Genomic DNA, 13,967 nt, shown 5'->3' with positions numbered 1-13,967 from the left:
GATTGATTGATTGATTTACAGTGGTAGTCCTCTAGTATGGTTACCAGTTAAAAGACTGTGTATGGACCAGGGGAAGACCCAAATCATGTGGAACTTTCTATTTTCTGAAAATGTTTGGTGGAACTATTAGTACCATCATCAATTCAGTTGTTCCCCAGAAATAAAGACTTTCCTCAATTGCTTTCCATTATTTATTTTTTACTGTTTTTCCAAAATCTAAGTTTTAAGTTGAATGTTTGTGTCTTTGGTGTTTGAGTCTGGCAGCTCAGTAATTCAGGTGCAGACTCTAAACTGTTACAGTTTTGCAAAATTTAGTTGATATGTTTCTCAGCAACATCTCTGGAGTATTAGCAGAAAAGATCCCCCATACAAAGGAAGTAGAGACAGTCACACGAGTACCAGGAAATACACTCCCCCGTGGAGATTACAGAAAGATCCCTCATCTGTAAAACCCCAGATCGAAAGCATTTTGGATAACAGGTCCCATATCCCATTTTACGCTTTTTAAGCATGATTTTGATTTCTCTGTAATAATAAAACACTACCTTGAACTTGATGGTAATTAAGCTGCATAAATCCATATTGGTGAAAAAACAATTCCATTGGTTTATACAGGGGGTTATTTACTAAACTCAATTTTTTTCTGGTCAAGGTTTTTTGGGCAAAAACTCAGATTTGTAGAGAAAAAAAACCTTGAATTTTTCAAGATTTATTATACTCCAAAGAAAAAGTCAGAATCCGAAAATTTGCCATCTCGAACCTGTCGAGGACATGTATAAGTCAATGGGAGATGTCCCTTTTACAATTTGAAGATATCGCGATCTACGCTGGGTTTCGTCAGATAATCCAAAGAATGTGGGGGTTTTGGACAAATCAAGCGATTTGGACATCAAATCTGAAAAATTTGTACGATTTGGATTTTCACTTGATTTTTTTTCCTGACCTGACTTTTTTCAATTTTTTATTGATAAATACGATTAAATAGTGGATAGGTGTTTGGTTGAGCTTGGTTAATAAAAAATTAGCTAAATTTGAGTTTTAGTAATAACCCCCCAAACTGTTTAAATGACTTTTAGTAGACCTAAATTATGGAGATTTAAATTACAGAAAGATCCCTCATCTGTAAAACCCCAGATCCCAAGAATTTTGGATAACAGGTCCCATATACAATAAATAGTGCCTAATCGAGAATTTATTCTTTCTCTATATAAGATTATCTTGTGAGGGCTAAACATGATTTATATGTAAGTATATTTAACATTTTCAAATTTTTGTATTCCGTATTAGTGATATAATAAGTGATTTCAGCAGGCATGGGTTTGCGGCGAAATACCGCATTTCGCCATCTGCAAAGCAGCTTAAAAAATTTGTAGCGGCAAAAAGTAGCTGCAACAAAAAAAGTTGCCTCAAGAAAAAATGTCCATTGACTTTAATGCATTCAGATAAAAAGTCACTAAGGCAAGTCACCGCATGAAAAAAATGCCCATTGACTATAATGCATTTGGAGCGAGAAAAAAAGTTGTGCGCATAAAAAAAAAGTTGTGCGCATAAAAAAAAAGTTGTCACACGTCAAAAAAATTTTGTCGCCTTTTGACTTCAATGCATTTCGCAGTAAAGTCATTACAGAACATTGAAAAAAAAAGAACTGGGTCTCAAAAAACGGAGGTAATTTTATTTTGCTGTAAAATCTCGTGATTTAGGTTAAACGTATTTTATATTATTCTGAAAATATCATTCAAAATAATTAAATTTTTTAAAATAACTAAAAAAATCTATCTCTAGAAGAGAAATAATTTGAGAGCATTTGGCTTGGCTTCCCATATCTGCCAGTGCCACATTCAGTGCATATCTGCCACCTGCAACTCTTGCCCTGCTCCCAATAACCATACCAGGAAACCTGCTTGGCATACAGATAAATAGGGACATTTCGCTAACTCAAAAGGGCCATGCATATCTCTGTCTATTAACAAACCCAACATGAGATTTTCACATGATTTTGCACTGATGCACAACGATGATGAGGAGGAAACATAGAAAACCTTCACCATTATCATCTAGATTGACGACTGCCCTTCTGCCCATACCTGAAGGTACAGCCTCTCCTCCAGAATTTCTACTAGGCAAAGGAGATTGTTCAATAAAGATATGGGACCTGTTATCCAGAATGCTTGGGACCTAAGGTTTTCCAGACAAGGGGCCTTTCTGTAATTTGATCTTCATACCTTTAGTCTGCTAAAAATTAAATAAACCCAATAGGATTGTTTTGCCACCAATAAGGATTAATTATATCTTAGTTGGGATCAAGTACAAGCTACTGTTTTGTTTTTATAGAGAAAATGGAAACATTTTAAAACCGTCAATTATTTGTGAGAAGACCTTCCTGTAATTTGGAGCTTTCTGGATAATGGGTTTTTGGATAACAGATCCTATACCTGTATCTGAAAAAGAAAAACTTTTATCAGTTCCTGTGTAAGGTTTACAGCATTATTATTACTGATAAGCTCTTTCAAAAAATGAATTAATATATGTCAGATTGAATACTGGGATTGAGTGAACTTGAATGAACATATGAGGGTCACTTTAAAGGGGAAAAATCATACATGGTTTAAGCATTTTTGAAGACTGGGGAAATGTTACTTTCAGACATTCTTGTAAATTAAGCTATGAGAAATTCCAAATCTGAGCTGAAAATGGAATTGCAGAGGTCACATAATAAAAAAAGAACATTCAACAAAGACTAATGGACTAGGCAGCAAGAAATAGAAGTAATGATACAATCATAATGAGTATATTAACTGCCATAGAAACTGTGACATGAGTATCTTTTCAAGCCCTGCTCCTGAATTTCACAATAAACCTAATGTTCTAGATGAATTGTTCGAAGAAAATTAGTTTGTTCTTCCATTCTGCGGGCTATTTATACGAGGGAGCTAAGAGATAACATATGATGCAATTTCTAAAAAACGAATATGCTGTGGGTGAGATGAATAAAAAGCCTTATAAAACAGATATTTTTTCTTTAGCTGCATAAAGAAACAAGTCCCGTGTTTTGCTGAATTTGATATCAAAAGAAAATTCTGCCAAGAGTGAGAGTAGGGGAAAAAATTAGACCAAAAGATTTGGAAATATTTATGCTTATTTAAGAGTTTGTTAGTTGGCATGTTAGTTGGCACTTTCATTACGGTGGTTGAGATTCTAACCAAATTGTAATATATCCACCTCACCATTTTGTGCAATCTGCAGTATGTATCTAAATGAAAGGAGAATTTGAGATGGTAATTGGTTATACCCCCACCCTCCCCAGTGAATTTATTCGCTAGCTTGCTAGGTGGGGCTAGTGCTTCTATTCTTCCAAAAATGTTCTTGCCTGCCGTACTTTACAGTGAGTGTTCAGTTGTCATCTCCAATGCTCCTTCCAGGCATCCCTGTGTTTAGTGAAGCCTGGCACATGAACTCTACAGAAATCAGTGAAGATGTATGACACCACACATGCCCTTGCCCTGGGAGCAACTGTTTCGAGTCTATTGTCTGTTTCGAGTCTATTCTGAGTGTTTCTGAAACCGAGACCCAATTTATAACCTGCGTCCGGTACCAAAATCCTTACTTTTTACTGGTACCTGATCTGACATACAACTTCCTTATCTGCACCACAAACCACGAGTCACAATGAAACTGGAAATGCTGTTGCCACAAACTGGAAATTACATCATCACAAGCCACAAGTGACATCATCAATGATGTGGGAGGTGAAAAAAAAATACAAGGAGTAAAATTCACATATATTGCAATTTGACCTGCAGCCCCCCAGACCTGCACCCAAACCCAAGGGCCACAATGAAACTGGAAATGCTGTTGCCTCAAACTGGAAGTGACATCATCACAAGCCAGAAGTGACATCATCAATGATGTAGGAGGTGGAAAAATTTAGGAGTTAAGGAGTAATATTCACTTACATGGAGACAATTTGACATGCAGACCCTCAGACCTCAGTACATGCTTTTTTACATGTAACCCAGTGGTGGCCAATAAAAGGGCAACCATGTTTAGAAGTTTTAACCTTGAAAGCAGCAAGTAAGTTGCACGTAAAACTTAGTCTCTGTGTAAAATGTATAATGAATTAATAGAATTCTTAATGAATCAGATGAAAATTGAGTGTAGGACTGGCCAGATATGGGATGACTTTGACGTAGTTGGCCATCTTAAATGTATTGCAATATATGGACAAACAATCCCTGTTTTGTTTAAAGGGTAATGCATTTTTATCAGCTTAAGGGACAAAATGTCTGTGTCCTTAATATATTGGTAATGGATTTAGTACAGAGGACCTCTTGTATTTATAACCTGCTGGTACCTTCAGACACCTGACTCAATGTCTGGGAAAGTGTAAAATGATGGTGACACTCAGAAATACCCATGGTCAGTACTGAAAAGAGGGCCAGTACTGAAAATAATTATAATGGAAATACTTGTATAGAACCAGCACTCAGTCCAGGCATGAGAAGAAAATAGGTAAGGGAAACCAAAAGAGGTCTCTATTTAAAATCTTCAGTCCTTGCAATATAATAAAAATAAGTGGTATTGCATCTGTTATCTGGAAACCTGTTATCCAGAAAGCTCTGAATTACAGCAAGGCTGTCTTCCATATTTTATGCAAATAATCCAAATTATAAAAATGATTTCCTTTTTCTCTGTAATAATAAATCAGTAGCTTGTACTTGATCCAAACTAAGATATAATTAATCCCTATTGAAAGTGAAACCAGCCTATTGGGTTTATTTAATGTTTACATGATTTTCTAGTTGACCTAGGGTATGGAGATCCAAATTACAGAATGATCCGTTATCCAGAAAACCCCAGGCCCTGAGCATAACAGGTTCCATACCTATATATAACTGAATTGAAAATCCCTTGGGATTAATGGTGCCATCTCATGCACATGAAAATATCTTATAATGTATATGCATATAGTGGCTATCATTTAAATACATGCCACAGCTTTGGATATTATGCATGGAATGTAATCAAAATCATTAACTGAATAAACATTGACAATAATAAGAAGGAAACATTACATTTCACAATGTGATACTGATCTTGAAATGCTTAATTACATTTCAGATTATAAATGCCCATTAATCACAGACCAGACCTGTTTGATGGCGGCATATCATTCTGCTGCAAAATAATTACTTTTTCAGTACAAAGTATTATTATTTACACTGTGTATGGGTTCAGGCTATATCATGTGCAATTTCTTTCTCTGATAGTGGTTAAGGCAGTGTACATACTAAAAATCAGTTGCATTGTGGATCTTTTTTTTTGTTAGAAATTTTTGTTATATACAGCCACTGGCATTCATGCAGTATTCATCTGTATTAACTGTCAGTTTGCTATGCATAATAATGAGGATTATTGTGTGGTTAGTTTAAAATGAATGAAAAGCAATCCTTCTCAAGCACAAGATTAATCTGCTTTTACTTACGGTAGATTCATGTTCTTTTTTAATGCAAACATTTAGCACCAGCCTGACTGCTTGTGGCAGGCTTTAAATGTTTTCTATAGGTTAGCATGGGCTCTGATCTATTGTATAGGCCATGTGGCAAAGGTCTTAAAGGGGTGGTTCACCTTTAAATACATTTTTAGGATGATATAGAGAGTGAAATATATCAATTTGCAACTGGTTTTCATTTTTTTATTATTTGTGGTTTTTGAGCTTTTTATGTGCAATTTCAGCAAGCCGGTTGCTAGGGTGTAAAGTAACCTAGCAATGATGCATTGATTTGAATGAGAGACTAGAATATGAATAGGAGAGGACCTGAATAGAAAGATAAGAAACAGGAAGAAGCAATAACAATAAATTTGTAGCCTTACAGTGTATTTGTCTTTTAGATAGGGTTAGCGACTCCGAATTGAAAGCTGGAAAGAGTTTGAAGAACAAGGCAAATATTTCTAAAACTATAATAAATTAAAAATTAAGACCAATTGAAAAGTCATTTAGAATTAGCCATTCTATACCATGCTAAAAATAACTAAACCCTATAAATGAATGTGGCTAAAAATGTCAAATTTTATATACTGAACTAATTGCACCAGCCTAAAGTTTCAGCTTCTCAATAGCAGCAGTGATCCAGGACTTCAAACTTGTCACAGGGGGTCACCATCTTGGAAAGTGTCTGTGACACTCACATGCTCAGTGGGCTCTGAGCAGCTGTTGAGAAGCTAAGCTTAGGGGTCGTTGCAAATTATCCAGCAGAAAATGAGGTTTGTCTGTAATATAAGCTGATGCTACAGGGCTGATTATTAAATTATGATGCTAGCATCCTGGCGATCCTGGCACCTCCGCCGCCTGAGGCAGCAGCAGTTGCTGCTGCCCCCCCTCCCCCGGAAATTCGCTCTTAAAGTACCAGGAGCAGCATTTTTGCTGCCCCTGGTACCTAGTGGGGCGCTGCCTGCTGAGGCGACAGCCTCAACTCCCCTCATTGGCGAAGCACCCCTGGATGCTAGTTGCACTGGTTTCTGTGCTGCCATGTAGTAATTATCTGTATTAATTACTAATCAGCCTTATATTGTGACATTTCTATTCTATGTGTACTGTATATTGTGTGTCAGTCCCTAAGCTCAGTAAGTGACAGCAGCACAGAGCATGTGCAGTGAATCACGAATCCTGTTTTTATTGTTTTCTCTTTATTAGCGTTTTAACAGATGAAAAAAGAACAACTATACAGAAGTGCTAAGAGCATATTTTGCATAAAGTACCTTTAATGAAAGTGGTTTTTGCACAAGTCACTGCAGGAAAAAGGGCAAGTTATGGACTCGCAGTCGTAAATGAGCACTAATATTCAAAAATGAAGACTATGAATCCCATTCCAAAATCCTAATCTGTTTTCTTTAATAGTTATTTGATGATTTTGTGGTATGTTTTAGATTATTGTAATATCCAACCTATCAAATTTAGACATTTCACTGTCAGTGGGACATTAGCATTAAGATTGTGTTCACACAATGCCACTGGCTGATACACAGCCCCAGAGCATAACAAAGTGATCTCCAATCAGTGGCTTGTGACATGTTGCTCACCAACCCCTTGGATGTTGCTCCCAGTGGCCTCAATGCAGGTGCTTCTTATTTTTATGCAAATTTTGGTTGCATAAAAAAACAGTTATACTGCCAAACAGAGCCTCCTGTGGACTGTCAGTTCTCATAGAGGCTACTAAATGGCCAATCAAAGCACTTATTTTGCACCACCCATAAATATTTTTTATGGTTGCGTTGCTCCCCATTTTCTTTTACATCTGAATGTGGCTCACAGGTAAAAAAAAAAAAGTGAGGATGCTAGGGTGAGATAACTATTCCTAGGACCTAGCAGAGGAATAAATAAGAAGTTGCTGGGTGCTCTCCTGGCCCTGTGGGTAGAGCAAGCAGCTAGCCCCCCCAAGGATCAAACCCCTGCAGAGCCTAGCGGTTTCCTTTCCTTTTTTGTTACAGAATTACAGGAACAAAAAAAAACCTAATTTGTTAGCCATTAAGCAACAGAAAGAAATTGAGATTCAAATACATTTGAATACAAGCTTCTGGTTTATTCTATATTAGACACTGTAGTTAGGTACATGTACAAATATAAAATAAAAAGAGAGAAACCAGAAATAGAGGTAGGTTCTTTATAGTTACAGTATATTTATCTTCATATTTAATGTGTTTGAAAGTACAATAACTTTCATTTGGATGTGTTTCATGTATGAATCAGCATTATGTATCTGAATACTCTGTATAATTTCAACTTGTATTTTCCAAGAACTCACTCACACCCTTCCTCCCTCAGTTCTTATTTTGCCTGGCTCAGTTCTTTAAATTCTGGGTTAAATAGGTTTTCCTTACTTTGGCAGATCTAGGGGAAATTTGGCATGAAAAGGACCATAATAATAGAACCTGAGGCTGCTAGCACACAAGTATAGGCTCCGCAGGGTTTTAATTGAATGCACAATATGGAATATATATATGCAGGAAACATTTCTACTTCACCAAGGTTTGGTATGTGTATGTAATGGTTAATTATAAACGGTTTTGCAGTTTTGTTTCTAGGACCTCCACCTTTGGGTATTAGTGGGTAAAGGCTCTAGATATCTGGATATATTTGATTGTCCTAAGAGGAATTTATAAGTATAGTGGACTCAAAAACCAATTTGTTCCAGGAAATTATTTTTAAAAAATATTTTTATTCATCCATTGTGCCTTTTTGCTCTGATATTTGTAGTTTATTCTGTGTACAAATTGCTATTCAGTCTTTTGCTTTGTTCAATTTGTCCTAATTATATTTGTTCTTCTCTTATGAAGAACAATCTCATCTGTATTGTTCTAATTCTGGCTTTTTGGAATTTATTCTAATGTATTGTTCCTGTCACTGGCTTGTTTATGAAAATTAATAAGTATGTTTTAAAAAGAAAGTGGCATGGACAGGCTTGGGAGGCATTTTCATTTTATTTTTACCCCCTAGTGCCCCTTCACCACAGGCTAAGGACATCTGCTTCTACAGAGGGTAGGAAGGAGAGGGTCTTTTTTTGGAAAAACCTATTTTTAATACCCCATGTTCACCAGTTTTTATGTACCCCTACCCCATAACAAACAGAGGCTAGTGAAAGGATGTTGGAGATCATATCAAGCTTTTCCCGCTTTAAATGGGGCTTAGCTGTATTTATATCATCATCACTGGATACGGGTCAGGTGTATGGTGCTCCTGTTAGAAAGGAGTCTAAGAAAACCAGTGTCGGACTGGGACAGAAGGGGCCCACCCAAAAACCTTAGACCAGGGGCCTACAGTCAGTACTATTATTCTTCCTCTCCTCACTCAACCTCTATTCTCTTTATCTCCTTTCTTTGCATACTATAATCTATTATTTCATCTATTTAGCTTCTAGAAATATGGACTGACCATGAAATAGGCCACACATTTAACAGCACGAGGGCCCACTGACACCTGGGCCCACCGGGAGTTTTCCTGGTATTCCTGTGGGCCAGTCTGACACTGAAGATAACATTGTTTTTCAGATACCTTTGTTGGCTTAGATCTGCCAAATGATGGTTGGATAGTTGCATTTTCCCAGAGTGTCCAATATCTTGGCCAACCACTTGACCTTTTATATATATACTGTAAGTATGGGGCCTGTTATCCAGAATGCTCATGTTCTGGGGTTTTCCATATAACTGATATTTCCGTAATTTGGATCTTCATACCTTAATTCTACTAGATTATGTAAACATTAAATAAACCCAATAGGCTGTTTTTTTTTCCAGTTAGGATTAATTATATCTTAGTTTGGATCAAGTACAAGATACAGTTTTATTATTACAGAAAAAAAGGAAATAATTAAAAAAAAATATGAATTATTTGATTAAAATAGAGTCTATGGGAGATAGGATAAAGGATAAAGGATTCCCGGATAAGGGATCCTATACCTGTACTCTATAGTGACAGTTTGAGTCTTCATTGCATTTGGACTAATCACGTGCAGTATCCTTTTCTAAGGACCATGACTCAAACAGTGAGTAACTATCAAGTTATCTGAAATGATCAGTGAATACACTACTGGCTGACTTTAACTAGGACAGGGGTGAGTAAATTCTAGTGAAATGAACTTGTAAATTATACTAGGAATTTGGAGATGTAATGATGATTTACCCGTGAAATTATGCCAAATAAGGCTCAAGGGGCATATAAACACAAGTACGTTTGCTTTCTTTTTTTTATTCGGGATATTACATTGCATTCAACCTTACTTGAACTGCTGCATATGTGAATATATCAAATGGGAAACTATGATTTATTGTACACAGTTGACTTATGGATATATGCTCACTTGCCACCAGAGCTTTAAGGAACATATGAGGGAAAAAACAACTTTGTTTTATGTAATGAATAACTGGTAATAAATTGTGATATACAGAAATGTAATGTAATACAGAGTTTTCTTTTAAATTCTATGATTTCAAAGCCAGTATTTTTTATACAGATATAAAACCCTGTTAACATCTCATTCCCAGACCTATTTCCAAGTATTGCATTTAATATGGTCCTTGTAGTACTAGAAATGGTCACATTATCAAGGTGGCAGTTATTCCAAACTGATTGGAATGACATTGGGTGATTAAAATAGCAGTAAACGCCCATGAAGTTTGAATGGGTCATCATCATAGTGGGGTTTATCTAGAACAATGTACAACATGCTTTAGAGTTTTTTATCAATGTGATGTTTTTGTGACACACACAAACTACAGTCAATTTCATTAGTCTATTGCTGTGGATGCTGGAGAAAATTGTTCAGTGCAGAATGTGCCCTGCCTACAATTGAACCAAAAATCCTTGTACCAAGTATGGGATATATATCTGAAACCCCATAATGCAGAAAGCTCTGAATAATTCAAATGTTTAAAAATTAATAATAATAATAAAACAGTATCTTGTACTTGATCCCAACTGAGATATAATTAATCCTTACTGGAGGCAAAACAAGCCCATTGGGTTTAATTAATTGTTTATTAAAATTATATTTTGGGAGAGGAGAAGAAAAGGCATGTTATACTTGGGGGTGCCAAAAGTTAGGCACCCCCAAGTATTTATTTATCTGAAACCCCAGGCCTTTTTCAGCAGGATTCAGATTCGGCCAGGCCGAACAGAATCCTAATTTGCATATGCAAATAATGGGTGGGAAATTGTGTGACTTTTTGTCACAAAACAAGGAAGTAAAAAATGTTTCCCTTTCCCACCCCTAATTTCCATATGCATATTAGGATTTGGATTCAGTTTTGTATTCGGCCAAATCTTTCGCAAAGGATTCGGGAGTTATGTTGAATCCAAATAGTGGATTTGATGCATCCCTAATTTCGATCTACTGCGCATGCGTCTGCCCTGTAAATTTGAAAAACTGAAGAAGAAAGAGTATTGCTCCGTGGTGCTCGATGGAATAACCCCGTGCCATTGCAGTTTTCTGATAGGTGCACTGTGCCAGGGTGTCAGGTAAGTAGATATAATCATTTGGGGTGACTAACTTTTGGCATCCCCAAGTAAAATGCATTTCATTCTCCTTTAAGGTATGAAGACCGAAATTATGGAAAGATTCCTTAGCCCGAGAATCGTAGGTCATAAGCATTTTGGATAACTGACTCCATCTCTGTACCACTTACCACTATACTGTAATCTCTACATTACAGAAGACCCTAAAGCAGAAAGTCCTCTTGTTCTCTTGTCCCATGTAGTGGGATCCTGGACTTTACCTGGTGTTTCCCCAAGGGCAGCTCCATTGATAGGGCAGTGTAATTAGGTATCATAAACTCGTTGGCAATAAAAGTCATAAAATAAAAAAATGCATTTCACAGGGTAATATTCTTTTTAAAATTTAGGAAGTTATTTTTCACAGGTCCAGTTTGCTAGGTTTTTTCTACCTTGAATAAACTCAATTCAATGCAATCGGGGAAAAAAACTCAAATACTTCAACTGATTGAGTTATCGTCAAAAAACCTCGAATGGCTCGAATTGATCGAGTTTTCGACCGCAAACCACTGAAAAAAAACCTGAAAATTAATGAAGGCTAAAAACATCTTCAAATGGTTCAAGGGACCTCTGCCCTTGACTTCTACTTGGCCTTGACAGGTTTTAGCTGGAGTATTTTCGGACTCAAGCTTTTGGCAGCTTCGGGGCATAATGAATCTAGAAAAATTGTATTTATTTTTTTTCCTGAAAAATTTGAGTTTTTGCTGAAACTACCCTTGAAAACTCAAATTCTTCAGGAAAATACAACTTGACCTTTAATAAATAACCCCCTCTTGATTGAGAATGGAATATATTTTTAAGATCTTCTTAAAGTTGCCATATTTTTGGTGCATAAAATAATTTTTCAGTATGAGGTTTCATTACATACATTGCACACTGGGGCAAACTATAAATCTTATTGGTCATTTTTGGCCGGCATATGGGTAACAGGATAGCAAAATATGTTAAATATACACACAAAGTTGGCGTATTTACAGAGGGTAGCATTATGATGGAATTCGTTCAGCATTCTTACTGATTTAAAGCATTCCGCCAATTTGGTCACCTGAAACCAATGTCTTACATGCATTTCTATTTTTAACTTAAAAATGTGCAGAGAAAGGCAGAGTCACCTAAGTCCAAATTCACTGCACATGTGTGTATATATATATATATATATATATATATATATATATATATATATATATATATATATATATATATATAAAATAAAAATGTTATTGTGACATGACCTTTAAAGCTTGCAAGATTTTCTTAAGTTATTCATTAGATGTTTTTTTCATCTAATCAAAATGGAAGCTAAAGTACCCCTACTCATGTCTGTAGAGGCTTATAGGAAACAATGCCCCTTCCTTAGTGGAGAGATATGGCTATGCTTATCCAACACAGCAAAAAGATCAGTATAGTGCTAGAATAAATAATTTCATTCTGAATACAAACAGGCATATTGACAGTGTGCGTGCGTTGCCAGTTTACCTCTCTACATTAATAAAAAATTGAAAGGCTTCCTAAAATAGATATCTTCAGGGGATATTTTATATTGTGCTTGTATATGTATATTGTTATATTTATTTTCAGAGGAAGGTATATAGCCACATGAGTGTGACCAAAAAGAGAAGATAAGATAATCATGGACCTCTGAATTCAGTTCTAAGAGAAACATCAAAATATGAATAATTCTAGTGAAGAGGCAGGCTGAGTTATGGAAGGAAATGAATTTAGCATTTGAATTAGATAACTGTGGCGTATTTGCTGTGTGGGATGTGTGCTATGTAAAATGGATTATCTTCTTTTTGATAAGCTTGTGTGACTTTTGAGATTTTTTTTGTTTAACACAATCAAACCTACACAGGCTTCGCACTCTCTACCACAGCATATTGCTAAATGTACCTTGCTGTGTAAGGTTTGTATATGGCCTATAAATGGCTCTTGCTATTACTAGACAAACATGTCAGAGACAATGCAGTATCAATTTCCCACTGCATCATACAAAAAAAACATGCTAAAGTTCAGGTCAGAAAAGACAGGTTATGTTTGTGTCCAGCAATCTTTTTTTTCTATATTTTATGTGCAATTATCAATATTTGTTCAAAAGGTGGAAAAGAAGGTTGTGTGTATGGGTTGGGTTCACATATGATCTACCTGGTATTTATTCAGTTAATGATTAGGCTGAAAGGAATTACAATCGGCAGAAGACAACATTTGCAGTGGATGTGTTCTTGGTCAGTAGATATACATGGAGCCTCATTTCATGCATTTGTTGACCCATGGGATGACTGATCAGATCAACATGTTTGACCCCAGGACCGCCATCAGAAATCGCAGGGCCTCATACGACAACATTTCCTGGGCCCCCTGGGCTGCACCCACCGCAAGCCCCACCTACAGGTTCCCCTTCCCCACCACAAAGTAAAAAAACAAATATTGGTGGCTAGGGTTCCCACATGTTAATAAAAAATAAAAAGATATTGGTGGTCAGGGCCCCCCATAAAAAAAAACATTTGTGGCCAGGGCCCCCCCATTAAAAATATTGGTGGCTAGGACCCCACATGAGAAAAAAAATTGGTGGCCAGGGCCCCCCCCCCATTATGAGAAAATTGGTGGCAGCTCTCAGAAAGATGGGGGGCCCGGCTAATCAAGTAAGTGTGGCGTAGTCGGGCCCCCTTACCCTCAGGGCTCCCTACAACTCTCCCCCCTGCCCCCCCCTGATGGCTGCCCTGTTTGACCCACATGGGCTGCCAAAGAATAAAGCAGCTGGTGACCTGGCCAAATAAAGGGAACTTTTTGTGCATGCACAGCTTCAAGTTAAACTGCCTATCAATACATTTTGTCAATAAAGTATAGTTTCACTGTAGCATTTTGCCCTCCAATGGCTAATTAATACTGTTTTTGGAAGTTTGGGAGTTCAACCAAATTTCCTTACCAT

The sequence above is a fragment of the Xenopus laevis genome, chromosome 1L (genome assembly GCF_017654675.1).
Source record: "Xenopus laevis strain J_2021 chromosome 1L, Xenopus_laevis_v10.1, whole genome shotgun sequence".
NCBI classification, from domain to species: domain Eukaryota; kingdom Metazoa; phylum Chordata; class Amphibia; order Anura; family Pipidae; genus Xenopus; species Xenopus laevis.
Note: the sequence above shows the minus strand (reverse complement) of the source record.